Source organism: Phocoena sinus, chromosome 8 (genome assembly GCF_008692025.1).
Source record: "Phocoena sinus isolate mPhoSin1 chromosome 8, mPhoSin1.pri, whole genome shotgun sequence".
Classification (NCBI taxonomy): Eukaryota; Metazoa; Chordata; class Mammalia; order Artiodactyla; family Phocoenidae; genus Phocoena; species Phocoena sinus.
The window spans coordinates 71,051,238-71,065,919 of record NC_045770.1 but is presented as its reverse complement, the minus strand read 5'-3'; the positions used below and the strand labels follow the sequence as shown (position 1 = coordinate 71,065,919).

Sequence of the window (14,682 nt, the reverse complement as noted above, 5' to 3'; positions counted from 1 at the left end):
TTTGTTTTCCCGCCGAAGTATCTCCTCATGCTCAGAATCTCGTCCTCCTACCCGTGTATTTCAGAAGTCTCTTGACTCACATAATGGCTAAATGGTGTGTTTCATGAAGTAATGGATTCACAGAGCTCGAGAGGAACATAAGGTCCTCCTGGCAGATTGCAGGCTTGGGGTTTACGTTCTTTCCTTAGCAACATGTTGCCCGATGGGTTTTTTGGCCTCTGGGCTCGAAAACATCCACCAACAGGAGACAACCAGCCAGTCTGATGTTCAGAGGCCGCTCTGACTGTGACATTGTTGATACTTGATTCCTTGAAAAATATGCCTCCCAGTGACTCCACCCACTGATCCTAGTTCTACCATCTTGGACCTCAGGGAACAAATCAAATTACTCTTCCTCATGATAGCCTTTCAGAGGCAATGACAACGGTCATGTGCCCTGAGTCTTCCCAGGCCATAAAACTCCAGTTCCTTCAGTGATGTGGCTTTGACCCTTCACATCCCTGGCTTCTCTCTCCTGGACATGCTCCAGCTTTCCACTCTGGCCTGTAGGTGTGGTTACCAGAAGTGAACACAATATTTGGATCAGTTAAAAATAGATTTTTTTTTTTTGCGGTACGCGGGCCTCTCACTATTGTGGCCTCTCCCGTTGCGGAGCACAGGCTCTGGACGCACAGGCTCAGTGGCCATGGTTCACGGGCCCAGCCGCTCCGTGGCATGTGGGATCTTCCCGGACCGGGGCACGAACCCACGTCCCCTGCATCGGCAGGCGGACTCTCAACCACTGTGCCACCAGGGAAGCCCTCAAAAATAGAACATTTTTTACCTCCCTTGTCTTAGTCTCTGTACTACTATTGAGTGAGTCCCAAGGTCTTAGTGGCTTTGTGACAGCTTTTCCATACTAATTGGGTTTGTGGTAAATCACTAAACTAATACAAGTTCTGTATTATTTCCCAGAGCTACCGTAACAAGTTACTATAAACCTCGTGGCTTAAAACAACAGAAAGTTATCCTCTTACAGTTCTGGAGGCCAGAAGTCTGAAATCACAGCATCTGCAGCCTTGGTTCCTCTTGGAGGCTCTGAGGGAGAATCCATTCCATGCCTCTCTCTTTGCTTCTGGTGGTTGCTGGCAATTCTTGGCATTTCTTGGCTTGTAGATGCATCGCTTCACTCTTGGCCTCTGGCTTCACATGACCATCTCTCCCTGCATGTGTTTTATGTGCCACTTAAATCCAGACCAACGGCACTGGATTTCTGTGCAAGGTCTTTTGACTGGACACGAGGATTCCCAGCTCTCTAAAATATATTTTTCATGTTTGTTAGCAGAAATTAGTCACTGGAAGATGGATTTTTTTTAAGGCAGGAAATAAATTTTAAAACAGTGTGGTGGGGGCTTCCCTGGTGGCGCAGTGGTTGAGAGTCCGCCTGCCGATGCAGGGGACACGGGTACGTGCCCCGGTCCGGGAAGATCCCACATGCCGCGGAGCGGCTGGGCGCGTGAGCCATGGCTGCTGAGCCTGCCGTCCGGAGCCTGTGCTCTGCAACGAGAGAGGCCACAACAGTGAGAGGCCCGCGTACCGTAAAAAAAAAAAAAAAAAAAAAAAAACAGTGTGGTGATGATGTTTTTTGGGTTTTTTTTTTCTTTCCATAATCCTTGTTTTCAGGAACCTAGTGTTAATTTATGGTTAGTAATAGCTAGGACCTTGAGCAATTCTCTAACCTTCCCTGACCTCAATTTCCTCATGTGTAAAACAAAGAGATTGGATGAGGTGAGTGAACTCTGGGTCATTTTCAGCTCTAAAATTCTTAAAACAGTGATTTCTGGAAAGCAGGGGTTACCCTTGGTGATAAAAGGGCTCAAGTTGCGTTAATAAACTGATTGAGAATTTACAGCTCTTGACTAAGAAGACAATCATTCATGAGTCTGAAAATCCGAAAAATACTGTCCTTCTGTTCACCTTTGACAGGATACAGAGTCTGAGCTGCGACACACCCCCTCCCTCTTCTCGATTACTCATGTAGTATGAGACTCTACAGGATTGGCATCTAGTTGGCTCTTAAATATTTGTTGCGTGAGTGAACGAATATACTTATGTATCATTATTGGGAGCAAAGCAATGCAGTATCATTCAGGTCTGATCATCTAGTAATTGCGGGCCTGTTAAGAGTCCTCCTGAGTGTATTCCTAGCAGAAGCAATAATTTTTATTTATTTATATTCCAGTTGTATCGAGATATAATTGACATATAACACTATAATTTTAAGGTGTGCAGCATAGTGATTTGACTTACATACATCATGAAATGATTATCACAGTAAGTTTAGTGAACATTCATCATCTCTTCTAGATACAAATTAGAGAAATAGAAAAAAATTGTTTGTAATGAGAATTCTTAGGATTTACTCTCTTAACAAGTTTCATATATAACATATAGCGGTGCTAGTTATATTTATCATGTTGTACATTGTTACATCTTTAGTACTTATTTATATTATAACTGAAGTTCGTAGTAACTTTTGACTACCTTCATCCAATTCCCCCTCCCCCAACTGACTCACCCTGCTGTTACCACTCCCACCCCCGCCTCCGGTAACCACACATCTGATCTCTTTCTCTGTAGGTTTGTTTGTATATTTGCTTTTGTTTGTTTTTGAAGTATAATTGACCTACAATGCTACGTTAGTTCCTGTTACACAACATAGTTATTTTTTTCTGTACATTTCAAAATGATCAGCATGATAAATGTAATTACGATATGTCACCATATAAAGGAATTGCTTAGTTATTGACTGTATTCCCCACACTGTACATTTCATACCCATGACTCATTCATTTTGCGAGTGGAAATTTGTACTTCTTAATCTCCCTCACCTATTTCTTTCCTCCCCCCAACACAGAAGCAATTATTTTTAAAAGATGGTGGCAGTGTTTCGAAGTTGCTTTCTGGAGCAGTTTCCTTATCTGTGAAATAGGCGGCTGTGTGGCTGGACTCCAGTGCCTGTGCTCTAAACACCTCAGGAGACTGCATTTTTCAGCTTGGGGTAGGTCTGTGATCTTGCTCCAGACAGAACCTGGCCAGATGCTGTTCTATTGCAGGAGGCCCCGCTTGCCTTCAGTGGCCCCTGTGGATGTCTATAAGGAGCTGCAGCCACTGACACGACTCTTCTTTTGCATTCTTTAGGGTCAGACTGTTAGCAGTGCCTCTCTGGATTTTTCACTCTGTGCAAGAAACAGTCTGCTGGCTGTCATGGGGTTCACCTTTTCAGGAGACCAGTCAGGGAAGGCTAAAGGCGAGTCCACTTGCCATTATTGTTGGGAAGATCCTTCGAAGTTTTTTTGTGAGAGGGAAATTTTTTGGCCTATTTTTGCCATCTTCTTTCCATTCTTACTCTTATGTAAGAAATCTCTATTCTTTAAAACAGATCTCCTTCGTAAAAGGAGGAGCTTCTCTAGAATCAATGGTGTTGGTACAAGACAGGTGTTGCAAACTCAAATGTCTGTAGAGGCTTAGCAGATAACAAAAAACCAGACTGTGTGTATGCTGTCTAATTTGTTTTAGGAATACTCTGTCCTCTCTGTTTATCTTTTGTTTTCCTAATTCTGGTTGAGATATGGGTATGAAGAAATTTCTGTCCTGTAGGGAAATTAGAAATAAAGGTGTGATGACAAATGGCACTAGGCGTACACCCTCAACATCAGGAAGCAGTAGGGAGTAATGGGGACTGCAGTGAGCTAGAAGGGCCATCCCACCTCTCATGGGGGCCCGCTGTTGCCACAGTGTTTGGTTTTCCAAGATGAGCTGGGTCTTTGTATGAAAATTTCCTGTTGTTAAACTTGGGCTCAATTTAAAAAATCTGTGTGGTTCAAATAAAATGAATTCTGGGGGAAAATTGGTTTGCAGGTAATCAATTTGAAACCTCTTATATATGTTGGGGCAGATTGGCATATGGGATGGGCTCCTGGGTCATCTCTCTGTGGGTTGGTCTGGTTTGGTGGGGGGGGCGGTCCTAGCAGAGCTGTGTGTGGAGGGGGCCGCTTATGTTCATCCTTGCATGTGGATATGGAGGAATCGAAGATACGTAAAGTAAAAAGCAAGTTAAAGAATAATGTGTACAGTTTTATTCTGTTTATGTAAATTTTTTCTAAAAAGATGTGTATATAAATTTTAAATGCATAAAAATTTCATAAAGGCGAAAAACAAAGAATACACAAGAAACTGGTAAAGGTGTTGCCTCTGAGATTGACACTGAATTCAAGGCAAAAAAGGGACCTTCTGCTTTTTAGTTTATCCCTGTCTGTAACACGGAATACAGCTGACCCTCTGTATGCGCAAATGCAGAACCCACAGATAAGGAGGGCTCGCTGTACTATGCCATTTGATATAAGGGACCCGATCATCTGTGGATGTTGGAGTTGGGGAGGGTCCTAGAACCAATCCCCCACAGATGCCAAAGGCAGAGTGGTCTGGAGTGATCTGGAAGGACTACTGGGAAGAGAAGAGGCCTTGAAGATTGGGTAGAATTCGTTAGGGAAGAAGACTGCAGGAGACAAAGCCCAGGGGTGGGATAGACCGGGTGATTTGGGTACTGATAAACGCTTAAATTTGGTAGGAGCTGAGGGTCTAGGGAAGTGGTGAGAGAGAGGGAGGCTTTAGCAGTGAGGAGCCACGGAGGGTGTGTGCCAGGAGATAATGGAACGAGAGCGGTGCTCCAGCATGATCAATCTGGCAGTAAGGACGAGGGAGTTTGGAGGCAGGACTACAGGGTGGGAGCCTCTCATGTGGCCTCTTTGGGCTCCCAGCTAGCTGTCACTGATCCCTGCCAGGGTGTTGCCTGGTGAACAAAGGTTATAGCTATATACCTGGTGAATAAGCTCATGGCACTTCCCGTTTCTCCACTCTCAGGAATGTGGGCTTTGGAAGTTGGCCAGCCTCTGCTGGTGCTCCATGTGCTTCCTGTACCTCTGCTGCCAGCGTGTCTCCCCAGTCATTTTGGAGGTTCTGTGGAGCAACTGGCCATTGACTGAAGTGTAGCTGCTAAGAACAGGCCCATACTTTGCAGTCAGGCAGATATGGGCTTGAAGTCTGACTTTGTCACCTACTGGTTATGTGACCTTGGGGTGGCACTTGACCCCTTTGGGCTTCAATATTCATGTTTGCAAAATGGGGATAAAACGATTAACCTTCTAGGGTCGTTGTACCCAGCAGACTGACACATAGCAAGTTGGTGGGCCTTGCTGTACTTTTACACTGTGGTACTCCCTCTGATCTGCAGTTATATATATTTATATTATTTATGTTTAATATTATAAAATACTTACTGTATCTATTTATGACCATATCAGTCTATTCTTTTGGATTGTAAGCTCCAGTTCAGTGGGAATAATTATGTTCTAATCATTGTTTTAGCCCAAAACACTCAGCGCAGAACACATAGCAGCGCTAAATAAATGTTGAATGAATGGAGTTTGTGCTCTTAAACCTACTCCAGCCTTTACAAACAGTTGACTTTACAAACAGTTGATCAACTAGGGTGTATCTGTAGTTGAGAGACTAACTTCTCTGTGGTTGAAACAAGTTTTTTTTTTTTTTTGCGATACGCGGGCCTCTCACTGTTGTGGCCTCTCCCGTTGCGGAGCACAGGCTCAGGACGCGCAGGCTCAGCGGCTATGGCTCACAGGCCCAGCCGCCCTGCGGCATGTGGGATCTTCCCGGACTGGGCCACGAACCCGTGTCCCCTGCATCGGCAGGTGGACTCTCAACCACTGCGCCACCAGGGAAGCCCTGAAACAAGTTTTGTCAATTCAAATGCCCTTGTTAGGATGATATGTCAGGATGGCTTGTCGAGTCCTTCATTCTTTCATTCTACAGTGGCAGATCTGTTTTGTGGGGCTTGATGTTTACAAAATTTGGGAGGTCTTCTTTAAAAATATATACAATTGTAGAAAGCATGTACACACGTTGCTAGGCCCCTTTCTAGGGCCTTGGAAGGGGCTTGTGAAAGTGAGGGGCCCTAATACTTGAAATTCCTTAGTTTCACAATAAATCATCTCTGCATTTAAAGATTTATAGAATACTCCCTACAGGCAGGGGTGGGAGTTGTGAAGGATATGGAAATTTCTAAAAGGGAAAAAATGATGTTAATGGATACAGGTTTTAGTAAAGCTGTCATTCCAAGTAGACTCAGAACAAAACCCCGTTGTTTTGTTTTATGTTTTTTGTTTTTTTTCATTCAGCAAATATTTATTGAGCACCTACTATGTGCCAGGCATATGTAGGCATTGGAACATAGCTGTGAAAAAAGAAGTCCTTGTCACCTGCATCATGACTTGTAGACCTACATAGGTGCAGTGAAGAGCCACAGTGTTGCTCTGAGGCCGTGGAGATAAAGGCGCTTTGATACCTTAGTTTGCCTTTCTAACCCCCTGCCCTTCTTGGTAGCCATCCCAAGCAGTGATGAAAGAATCATAGAATTGGGAATGAGTATGATGGCTTGTAACCGCTCAGCCTCTTCCTGGCCATGACCATGAGAGATAGTGATAGAGGAGCTTTCATTTCTCCACCAAAGACTCTCTGCTTTGGGGCTGATTTCAGCCACAGTGTGGCAGAGCAGAACTGTGTGAGCAATTCATTCTGACTCCTGGGCTCACAAGTGGAGGTGTTTTTTTTTATATTCTGCTACAAGAGGGGCAGCCAACCCCATGGTCTCAAAGAACAGAAGAATTGGGGCCTGGAGACACAAAGTGCCTGCCTCAGTGTTTACCTCCAGCCGGTGCTCCACTTGGCCACAGCGTGGCGGTGACTCACAGCTGGAACTGTGTTCCTGCATAGTTGCCAGGTTTTGCGTAGGGGTGGGCGAGGAGAAAGGAGAATGAATGAGTAGGAGCAAGTGGCTGCTGGATTTGTAACACCTGGGGAGGCAGCGGCTCCAGAACCGAAATTGAAAGAGAACAGGCGGGCCGGGGGCCTCTGCTTCACCTCTGCAGGTGGCCGGACCCTCCCTCCCAGTCTGACCTGAACTGGGGTTTTCATAAGGCCCGGGCTGGGAAGACACAGCATGGAGCTCGAGGAGAGAGTGAGTGTGTCTGCCGCCTTTCCCAGCGAGAACAGAGCTGGAGAGCAGGTTAGTCCTATACTGGTTACTATTACTGGGATTCAGTTTGCCGTGATGTATTCTGATTCATGAAAGTCAAGTAATGACAAAGAAAGGGAGTTTTCGATGGGTTGGTTGGGAGCGTCTGCAGTTTAAAAAAAAGAAGAGCCCAATTTAATTGGGAATAAACAGGACAAAAGTATCATTAACTACACCTCCCCGATGTCATTACAAAGGATATTCTGTTGGCAAGTGAGACTGGGGAGGACAGCTGTTCTGCCTCCTTCCTTTGTGTTTTCAATTATGTGCAGTGTTGTTACATTTCAGTCTGTGGCTCCAGCAGTAGTCTGAGATGAACCTCAGTGTCTCAAGATGTTACAGCTGGAAGATCCCTAGAACATCACCTGGTCTAGCCTTCTCATTTTACACTTGAGGAACCTGACTTATTGAAGAGCATTAAAGAGAAGCATAAAACTGGGTGTTCTCTGAGGTCGAAAATGTTACCATGAAGTTTTAAAACTTCTGTAGAGTGTGTGTCCCTGGCTCAGCACAGCCTACTGGGAAGGCTGTTTTCTCTTGGGCTGCACTTTCTGAACCATGGGGCTCGACCCAGTGAGGGACAGAAGTGTGGCTGAAGGAACAGAAGTGTGGCTGAAGGAAGGTGCTTATTGATCTGAAACTACTTTGCCTGGCAGGCGAGTTCTAAGTTTAAACAAGAGGCTGGGTGTTTTGCCTTAACTCAAAGGGAAGAAAATGTGTTCTTGAGCCAGCTAATAATATGGGAGTTTGCAACATAGAAAAAGACAAAACAGCTCTATTAGAGTGGAGTTTTAGAGCTAGCAAAAGAAAAATATAACAGACACTGAAGGTTGAGTGTCTGCCATAGGCCAGGCACATTATCGGTACTCTTTATAACAATCTTGCAGGGTTGGAATTGTCTCCTCTTTTTACAGATAAGGAAACCAACACTCAGAAAGGTCATTAACTCTTTCAAGGTCGGGTACCGCCAGCGTGCGGCAGAGCTGGGGTTTGAACTGCATGCAGCCTGTATGACTGAATAGCCTGGGCTTCATGCTTTGAAGCCTGCGTGTGGCCTTGATGGAGAGTCTAAGCCCCTCATTGGACAGATGAGGAAACTAAGAGCCAGAGAGGTTGTGTATTTGCTCAGGGGTGTGAAACTAGTTGGTAGTAACAGAGCTGGTACCTCGGCTCCTGTTACATTGCTTCTCTGCCAACTTCCTTTAAAAAAAGAGTTAGGGGAGGGGAGGCTATCTGGGTTTGATTTCCTCATTCAGTCAGGAGTTTGGCTTTAGTCTTTTCATGGTTATTGAAGTCCTGTGGAGCCACAATTAAAACTTCCTATTAACCATCAATCCTAAGTATTGGAGCCCCATGTTGGGGCTTGGGGAGAAGAGAGGCTTGCAGTGTGGGTTACTGGGTCAGAAGAGGTAATTTATGAAATGAGCTGGCCACTGAGTGGAGAGCCTAGTGAAACATAGATCTTTTCAGATCATGATGGAAGATTTCGGTCTGTTAAATTCAGTGTTTGGAAAGGAGAGACCTCCCTCTTGCAAGATGTGAGAGCTTCCAGTTAACTCAGTTAATTCTGTGACTCCCTTGAGCCCAGCTCTGTCTGTGCCAGGCTCAGCCCCTTTTGGTACCTTTGGGCAAGGAGGACAGGTACTGACTGCCCCTCTGGGTGGTGAGTCTGAGGTTTGGCTGCATTTCAGTGTCTTTGCCTAGTTGGGTGTGTGAGTGAGTCAACTGTGCACAGCGTGGAAGGGGGAAGGCCCTTCCTTGGTCTGCATCGTGCTCCCCAGGGCTGGTGGAGTCTCCTAGCCTGGGTGTAGGATCCTTTATCAGGGCCTGGGGGCCCCTGCCTCCCCAACTCTCTCTGGGGCATGTGTGATACTTGGGCTGCTGAAACCAGAAAATGAGAGCGGTTCTGCACAGCCTCTCCCTGAAGGTGGCGTGTGTCTGTGCTCAGGCTGTTCAGATAAAGGACTTCAAGTGCCTGCTCCATGGTATTGCTGTTCTGTGCTGCAGGAGATACATGAGAAATCAGTGAATGACTGCCCCCAGCCCTGTGGGAACTTAGGATCTTACTGGAGGTAGGGGGAGAGGGGGAGGAGAGCAAACACACATGAAACAGTAGAGAGTAATGTGAGAGCATATAGCCAGTCACCAAATTGTAGGTTTCACACCAAATACTCTCCAAGTTCACAAAAAGGAGATACAGGTGATGTTTGTATTATCCTCCTGTGTGTTTTTAATCACTCAGTAATTGCCTCTAGGGTGTTTGCATTCCATTCTTTGATTCTCTCTGCCAAGAGTACTACCTCTCCTTTGCAGCAGTGAGGGGGAGGGGAGTTGCAGGGGAGGGTTAATTTCTCCAAATTATATTGTAACACAGTTGGGAGAGAGCCAAGGATTAAGCATTCGTACTATGTTGGTGTCTGAGGCTTCCTTCCTCAGGTGGTAAGAGCAGAAGCCACTGCCTTTTGATGGCTTATGACCCTTGTTTTTGTCTGTTTGTGATCCAAGTCCAGACTTCAGTAGGGTTAGCTAGCCTATTTGGAGGCATGGCCTCGCTTTAAAGTAGGAGTCTCCTTCATCATTATTTCTCATTCATTCATTCAGCACATATCACAGAGCCAGACTCTGTTACAAGCTGATAATAGCAGTAAAAAGACAGGCAAGGTCCTTGCTCTCCTGGAATACACTGTTAGTTTGGGTTACTGATGATCAGCAAACACAGACATAAGTAAGAAAAATAACAGTAACAATTAAAATAGGGTGATGTTATATGAAGTGACTGGGAGCCTACTTCAGTGGGTGGTTGGGAAGGGCTCTGAGATGATAATTCTGCTGAGGTCTGAATGACAAGGAACCAGTTAGAGAGTACGGGGAAGAGCATCCAGTACAAAGGTTGTTAAGTAAGAGAGAGCTTGGTATTCAGGGAGCAGAAAGGAGACCGATGTGGCCAGAGCAGGATGGGGAAGGAGGAGAGTGGTGCAAGAAGAGGATGGAGCTAGGCAGGGGTCAGATCATCTAGGATCTTGTAAGCCAAGGTAAGGAGCTTGAATTTTACTCTATGTGTGATGTGGAGCTGTTGTAGGGTTGAAAGGAGGAGTGTGTGTGATCTAACTGACATTTTAAAAGATCCATCAGGCTTTTGATGAGGACGGTGGGTGGTACAGAGGCCGGGGTGGAAGCAGGAGAGCAGTTAGGTGGCTGTTGTGATGACTGGTGTGCTGGCTGTAGACATGAAAAGAAGCGTATGAGTTCAGAGTATGTTTTTTAGATGGAGGCAACAGGACTTGCGAACATATGATGTGTAGCGGTTAAGGTAAAGGAGTGGAGGATGACTCCTAGGTTGTTGGATAGCGATGCTGATAATGGACATAGGGAAACCTGGAGGAGGAGCATTGGATTTGGTGGGAGTGAGGGGAGGAGATTCATTCTATTTTTGCCCTGTTAAAATTTAGATGCCTGTTAGTCATTGCCATTGTCGAGACACAGCCAGGGGACTTCCCTGGTGGCGCAGTGGTTAAGAATCCGCCTGCCAATGTAGGGGACACGGGTTCGATCGTCCGGGAAGATCCTACATGCCACGGATCAGCTAAGCCCGTGTGCCGCAACTACTGAGCCTGTGCTCTAGAGCCCTCGAGCCACAACTACTGAAGCCTGCGCACCTAGAGCCCGCGTACTGCAACGAAGAGTAGCCCCCGCTCACTGCAACTAGAGAAAGCCCGTATGCAGCAACGAAGACCAAACACAACCAAAAAACAAATTAAAAAAAAAAAAAAAAAGACACAGCCAGGTTCAACAAACATGAATTGAGTACCTTCTGTATGCTAGGCGTTGTGTGATGCCCTTTCATATATCCTCACAACAACCGGAAGGATATTATTATTTCCTATTTGCAAATGGAAGAAATGAGGCTCAGAGACCTGAGGTGGCTTGTTCTGGTTTGAACCCAGATCTTCTGACCCCAGGACTCTGGACTGACTTGTTGCCGAGGGTGGATATTGAAGGAGGCTAGTTAATACTGTGTTGGTGGCACTCACTTGGAGAGAGGATGGGGACCACATGTTGTCTCGCCAAGGCCTGATTCCCATGCTTCTGGAAGAAGGACCTGTCAGAGTAATGCCAGTGTGCAGCGAGCTGCTTGACATTTTCAAATAGTGCGATCTCCAAAGACCGCTTCAGTAACGTCCTCAGCCCCCTTAGGAAATGCCACACGAATAGCGGTGACACTTTTTACTAAATGAGCAATTTTGTAAAAGTGTTAAGTAAAACAAAACAAAAGTTTCTTAAGAAGTGTTGGGGGAATGTAGAGATGCCATTTCGACTGTTGGCCGCTATCTCTTTACTCTGCAGCCCACATGGGAGCTGAAGGCGGGGAGGCAAGTTCTTGTGTTTTTGGAGTTTGGGTTATTAATTCGGGGACCTAACTAGGAGTATTAGTAGGTTACCTGCAACCTTGGCTTTCTGGAGACACTGGGATTCAGAACAAAGACAGTAAGTGCCATAACAAGTCTGGAGGCAGTGCTGACTGTGGCTTGATGTCTGTAGGGTGACTCTTACAGCACTCTGAGAGCTGTATTGAGGAGCCAGAAGGTCCAGAGTGGCAGGTGCCACCAAGCATACCAATGAGAAGAGCCTTGATAGAGTCCCGCCGTGGGCTTCAAGGCCGGATGCTTTCCTTACATTTTTTTTTTTTTTTTCTTTTTCTTTTTTTGTGGTACGCAGGCCTCTCACTGTTGTGGCCTCTCCTGTTGCGGAGCACAGGCTCCGGACGCACAGGCTCAGCGGCCATGGCTCACAGGCCCAGCCGCTCCATGGCATGTGGGATCTTCCTGGACCGGGGCACGAACCCGTGTCCCCTGCATCAGCAGGCGGACTCTCAACCACTGCGCCACCAGGGAAGCCCTCCTTACATTTTAAGTTGTCTCTTCTGCTCTTTATAGCAGGGCCCAGATAAGAGCTCGTGCTGGCAGAGCAGATCTGTCACACTCTCAGCATACCAATACCACCACTGTCAGAAAAGCAGATTTATCAGGCTGCTCCGACCTCCACTCTTGAGCACCATTCACATAACTCCAGAACTTCTTGCCATGCCAGAAACAATGGCTGTGCTAAGTAAATTGGAACCTTTATGTTTAACCAACCAGAGTCACTGTTCACGTTATAGTCAAAATCTGTATGAATGGAAGAATTAATCTTGCAAAAATGTTGCAAGAAACGGTAGGACTCATTTACATTTTGACTAGCCCTGTCTGTGGCTGTAGGTGGGTTCTTCCTTCTAGTGAGCTCAAATCAGTCTCCGGTTCTCCCTGGTCCTCGCTCTGTTCTCTTACCAAGTCCCTGTGTTGGCTGTCATACTTCTTTAGGGCCTAACCCAAGTCCTTCCAGCCCAGGGCTTGTGAAGACGTGCTTGTTTACGTGGATGGTTACCCATGGCCCGCCTTTATGGGGCTTGTCCTTCCCTGCCATCTTCCACCCGTGCTCCCTGGTCCTCTCACAGGTGAGACTGGCTGCCCTTCAACCTGGAGGGCTGCTCCTGGGAGGAAGAGTGGGATCTGAAAATACAGGCTAGGTTCTGCTCTACCTCATTTGCCGAGTTACTTTCTCAGTAGTCTGAAATGCAACAGAAGCTGTTGTATGGAGGAGAGAGAGTTTCTGTGCTCCATTGAAACCAGCCACCTGGCTCCCGGCCGGGTCACCTACATCACTGTCAGGGAGCAAGGTGGCAATTCAGGTTTAAGAACAGGTATTTCAGGGGATTTGTCTGTGCCTGCTAACTTCATCTTAAGATAGGGTCATAGGACATGAGATTCTTCATGGGTTTTAAAAAATCAAAAGTCAGGAAATGGGGCAGGCTGGGGGCTTTTGGGCTGAGGGGTTAAGGACAGCAGGAAAAGTCAGAGGACTTTGCAATCTCCCAATGGGTGGGGGAATCTAGCGTTCAATAGGCAACCTCCATTTGGTGAAGGTGAGCCTGGAGTGGTAGAAAGAGATCAGAAAGGTGGTGGGTGCAGGAACACAGGAGTTGACTGTTGTGGGCATGTCATTTCCCCTTTCTGGGCCTTTCCTCACCTGTGGCTTGATGTGACGAAACACAGCCTGCCCTGCTGGGTGTTTAGGCAGATTGAATGAAATAGTCCAAGGACCTAACTCTTCTTCCTTTGCCAAAAAGTGCTGAACCAGAAGCTCTGCCATTAGCAAGCTGGGCAAGTTTGATCAGAAACCATCGAATTTTAAGACCTCAGTATTCAGGAGGCATTACTACTTTTTAAAAATTTTATTTAATTATTATTTATTCGGCTGCATCGGGTCTTCATTGCTGCACGTGGGATCTTCGTTGTGGCACGTGGGATCTTTAGTTGCAGCGTGCAAACTCTTAGTTGTGGCATGTGGGATCTAGTTCCCTGACCATAGATCGAACCTGGGCCCCCTGCATTGGGAGCTCGAAGTCTTAGCCACTGGACCACCAGGGAAGTCCCCCAGGAGGCATTGCTTTGATTCATCTCTTTTCTCAATGTATTGAGTCCTTTTTTTTTTTTTAATTTAGTCTTCCAATAACATCCCGTGACCCACATCTTCATTTATTTTTACATAATATAGGAATAAAAATATCTGTGCTGCCTATCTCAGTGGGTACTTGGGAGGGTCAAATACAATAATGAATGTGACCACACTTAAAACTTCATGTAAATTCAGGAAATGGTGGTGATGGTGCTGTGGTTGATAACTGTTTTTAGCAAAAAGGGCAGCGTCCATATTAGGGTAGGAAGGTTGAGGAGCTGCCTCTAGGTCTGCTCAAATGACAGCTATATTTTTGTCCACTTAAAAAAACTATCTTTCTTCTAATGTTAGAATGTGAAAACCATCGCAGTGCCTACACCTTCCAGCTCAGGATTCATTTACCCGAGGCCCTGGGCTTCTTTAAGCTGGTACAAGTTGGGTGTGGGGAGCCCAGGAGTTGCTCTTCAGGTTGTACAGTGTATATGAAGGCATTGCTGGATGCGGGTTGCTGCTCCAAGCACATAGAAGATTTGCTCTTTGCTCACATCTACCAGAGATTCACCAGGCTGACCTTGGGATAGGACCAAAGGCTGTTTGGGGGCTACTGAGTGCCACACAGGTGGTATCATTCAGAAGTTTGGCCCTGGGCATAAGGGGAGGGAGAGGGAGTAGCAGTAGATGCTGCTGTTTTTCAGATGCCTTGACTTTAGGGACTTCTGATCTTGACCAGGAAGCTGCCAGCCCCACAGACTCCTAAGGGAAGGGGACGGCAGGTTAGCATGCAAAGAGCATCGAATTTAGAAATTGAAGACCTGGATTCATGGCCCAGTCTTATCACTTATTGACAAAGTTATCTTGAGCAAGTCTCTTAACCTCTCTGAGCCATTTCCTCATTCATAAAACAGGGGTCGATGGTGTTAATAGTTAAGATGTATAAGAAAAGCCTTTGTAGAGGTAATCGTGGCTAGGAATTATTGTTATTCCCATTATGAGCAGAGCATTTTTTTTTTTTTTCCTCTAGGTAGAAATGAGGCAGGCTTAGGTAGAATGTTTTCAGATTC

At 46.1% G+C, this 14,682-nt stretch overlaps 1 protein-coding gene across 16 annotated transcripts in view; it reads left to right on the top strand.

The window, feature by feature from the left end:
* Positions 1-14,682, top strand: part of PLEKHA7 (pleckstrin homology domain containing A7) — a 213,581-nt gene that overhangs the window by 111,700 nt on the left and 87,199 nt on the right. Inside the window, exon 1 of one of the 16 annotated variants that reach the window (XM_032639740.1) lies at positions 7,092-7,120. The exons of the other annotated variants lie outside the window; for them this stretch is intronic. The gene's annotated coding sequence lies outside the window, so the exon portion shown is untranslated. Of the gene's footprint in view, positions 1-7,091; positions 7,121-14,682 lie in introns of those variants that run through there. 16 annotated transcript variants of the gene reach the window in all.